Genomic DNA, 4177 nt, shown 5'->3' with positions numbered 1-4177 from the left:
GTTGTTAAATATTTACCAGCACACCACTGGGCAAAACCCAGTTCACATCTAGAACTCTAGCTGCAAGGGAGGCAGGAAATTTGTTTACTTTCCAGTCTTTGAAGAAACAATAAAAGGAAGGTAGAAAGGATGCTAGCTGTCAAACCACCACCCATTGCACACATATCTGGTAATGTACTCCACAGTATATTTGCACATGTGTGAAATGACGTGTGACTGATAATGCTGCAGGGTTTTTAGTAATTGCATTGAAGCAAAATTTCTAAACACAAATTGTTCTTGAGCTACTGTTGAAGTTTATTAACCCTGCAGCAAAGCCGCTGGCAACCTGACAAGATAGCATAATGGTTCAAAGAGGGTTTGGAAAATGTTGATGTGTAACTACAGGGAGAAAATGCTTGCATAAGCAGCTCATTAAAAAAAAAAAAAGAGGCAGCTAATAAGGTAAAGGTTATGGTTTCATTTGCCATGATCATTAAAATGTCATTTCCATTTCTGCTGCAACAAATGAGATTTGAGGCACAAAAATCTTGGAGCAATTTCTGGAGAAACCAACTGTTCATCAGAAATAACAAGAAACACATCCAAGACATGCTACATCTGTAGCTGTTAAGTAGACCTACAAAGTTGCACTGTTTCATACCCCAACAGAGCTGGACAAGGGCCAGTCAGCCCCAATGCACAAGTGTGTCAAGTGGAGGTCAGACCAGAGAGCCAGGCAATCAAGTCTTGCTTTGTCTCTATGGCCAGCATGAGCTGGTTCAAACGTGCTAAATCCATGGTCAACTAATCCTTGTTTGTTTGTTTGTTTGTTTGTTTTTTAATTTAACTAGAGCCAAAGATGGAAACAAGTGTTATGTACTAAATTGTGTTCCCCTCAAAATTCATATGTTAAAGTCCTACACCCAGCTGTGGCTGTATAAGGAGATGGGGCCTTTAAGGAAGTGGTTCAGGTTACAAGAGGCCATGGGGTAAAGCCCTCATCATAGACCCTTATCATTCCTTTTAGGAAGAGAAAGAGACACAGAACTTGTTTCCTGTCTCTGCCATGTGAAGAAGCCCCAGCAAGAAGGCAGTTGTTGTAAGCCAGAAAGAGAGCTCTCATAAGAAACCAACTCTGGGGCCACCTTGATCTTGGGCTTTTAGCATCCAAACCTGTGAGGAAATAGGGTGCTGTTTAAGCCACCTAGTCTGTAGCATTTTAAGGCAGCCTGAGCTGACTACAGAACTTAAATGTCCATTAACAGGGTTAACTGGTTAAATAAATTTAGTGTAACTATTCAGGAATTTCACATCAACGACCACATGAGAGGTACCCCTGGAGTTATGCAAACAACAGTGCTGACGCCTACAATGAAATGCGATGCAACCATTAAAATGAAGGAGGAAGCTCAAACAAGCACAATGAATAACCTCATAGTATGCTAAATGAATAAAAGGAAGGCACAAACCTCTGTGTACAGTATGCTGCTATCCCCATTAAAAGTGGTCAAAGGAATCTTTATAGATGCATTTGCTAACCAAGTAAAACTATCTCTAGAAAGATATTCAAGAAAATGGCTATCTCCAGAGCAGAGTATCTGGCAGCAGGGGTGGAGAAGGTTTTCACCATATGTCTTTTTGCTCACTCTGAATTTTCTGCCAGTGTGCTGTTGGTGCTGGTGGTGGTGGTTTGGTTGCTAAGTCATGTCTGACTCTTGCAAACCCATCGACTCTCCTACTAGCCTGCCAGCTCCTCTGTCCATGGGATTTCCCAGGCAAGAATACTGGAATGGGTTACCATTTCCTTCTCCAGTCAATTAAAAAATATTTAATTAAAAAAAAATAAAATGTTTTCAAGGATAATACATCACTGGTCATGGGAATGGGGTGCTTGGCCCTGGAAGAGCAGAAATCGAGTTGGAGGAATGAGAACACCATCTCAAGTGCCTACTTTCCTGTGGGAACTAACCTGGACTTCAGGGCACACAGGGTTTTGAGACCCTGGTCTGACCTCAGGTGAGTCACTCATCCCCGTGGCCTCAGTGTCTTCATAAACAACCCTTCCTGGGAGAGAGACATCACCTATGCTTGTCTACACAAACCAGGTGTGAGGAGAGCTCTTTTCCTGTGTGGGGCGGTGGCTCGTCCAGGGACTCATTGCCCCATAGCCCAGATTATACCCCAAGCCAGACATATGAATCAAACCCTGACTCTGGGCATCCCCAAAAGGACCAGTTCCATGCTCCACACAGAGGAGGACAATCAGGCCGGCCATACCAGTAGTCAGAAAGAGTGTGCAAAGGTGGGCTCTGAAGGCCCTGCCTGGCCTATGTCCTGGCCCCTCCCTCCCCACCCTGCCATGTCTGACCGTGACGTGAGACAGAGCCGGTACTCTGGGATGGAGACCGGAGGGGACGGAGTCCGTGCAGTGAGTGGCATGAGCTGAACTGAGAGGTTTGTAAACGCCGACTGAGGCTATTTCCTCAGATCCCACTCTGACAAGGAGAGGCCATCACAGCTGCCCCCCGTAACGAAAACATACAAACATAGAGGCTTGTTCAAACGAGTAGATGGCTTAGCAATGAGAGGTAGGCAGTTTCTCTTTGAGGTGCGTATGGAGATGCCCTTGGCTTCCCAGGCATGGAAGTGAGCCAGGCCAGCCCACACCAGCCTGTCCCTCCCCAGCACCAGGGAAGTCCTGGTTGGCCAGTAACAATTTTTCATTTAGTCATGAAACAGTCTTCTTTGCTCTTGAAAACTCTCTGTTCACTGACATTTTCCTTGCATCCCGCTCCCCTCACCGACCTCTAACCCTCCTTCTCCCCAGCCTCAACGTCCTGCATTTGGTTCCAGAGCCTGGCAGGACACCAGCATCCCAGAGCCCAGGTCTGACCAGGACACAGCTGCCAGGCACCTCTGACACCTCCTGTTTCTGTCAGAGCCCTTCAGCTGTGTGTTTCTAATTCCCTTTCATTCAGGCTGTGAGGTGGTAGGGGCAGCCATGCTGGGAAGGCAGTCTTGGTGGGAATGAGGAGGGGCTGCTCACTTGGGCCTGGCTTGTCCTGAGCCCTCTTGCCAAAGTGCCAGAGACCTCCAGGGAGCAGGGAGTGCCTAAGGAGGCCAGGCTGCAAAGGGACTTTCTAGACTGGATGTTTCCTGAATCTGGCCTTGAAGGGTCCCAACAGAATTTGTCCTCTGAGATGGACCTGCTCGTGGTTTTATCAAGACAACAAGGTCATTTCCCAGGAGCCTGGGAGATACAACCAGGCCCACCAGTTCAGCACTGAACTTGGGCTCCTTTGTGAGTATAATTCTTTCCTTTCCAGCTCTCACCTGTGGCCTCCTTGAGCCACAGAATCTGTAAAAACTGCTATTGACCAGCATGGCCGGATAGGTGATCTATTGGTGAGGTGTGCCCTTCAGCTTGACTTATGTCTTAATTGAATTTTGAGGCAAAGATGCCTGCTCCCCTCTCCCAGGAAGAGCTCATTGTCCCTCTCATTCCTCTAAACACCTAAGGCCAGCATCTCCTGAGTGCTGACTGTGGGCAGTGATTGAGGCCTGGGTATCTGGGGAGTAGGGAGCAGCTGTCTCAGTGGGCCACAGGCAGAGTGAATCAGCACATCCTCGAGGGAGAGAAGACGGACAGCCCGGAGGGCTGCACTGCACTCAGAGGACCTGAGTCCACTCTGGGCCAGTGGTGAAGCATGGAAGGTCAAGAGCAAGAAGTGATGTGCTCAGGAAGCTAGCTGAAGTCCCAGGGGCTGGGCGAAGGCTCTGGAGTGTGGAATGAGTGTGGCTTCAGGAGAAGACACTCCCAGCCATTATACCTTAAACAAGTCCCCAGAACTCTCTGCACCTTGTTCTACTCCTCTGTGAGATGGGTGATGATAACAAGCCTGAAGTGGAGGAGAGTTGGAGGTAAAGTGGTCCAGGGGTATGACATGCTGTGTAAAACAGGTCATCACATTTGCACTCATGGGTATGGAAGTGGACACAGCAGCATCAAGGCAGCTGCGTGGCTTCCTGAGAGGGGATGTGATGGGACCTGATCAGACATCTGACATTCCTGTCATCTTCATCCTTGTCTCCCCATCTTCTACACCAGATCACCAGACCTGCCCTTTTATGCTTTTAATTTGACAGGTAACTCAGGCGCTCAGACCAAGCTGGGAGCACAAGTACACACACACCC

Source organism: Ovis aries, chromosome 18, assembly GCF_016772045.2.
Source record: "Ovis aries strain OAR_USU_Benz2616 breed Rambouillet chromosome 18, ARS-UI_Ramb_v3.0, whole genome shotgun sequence".
NCBI classification, from domain to species: Eukaryota; Metazoa; Chordata; class Mammalia; order Artiodactyla; family Bovidae; genus Ovis; species Ovis aries.
The sequence above is the reverse complement of the archived record's forward strand: the minus strand, read 5'-3'. Positions refer to the sequence as shown.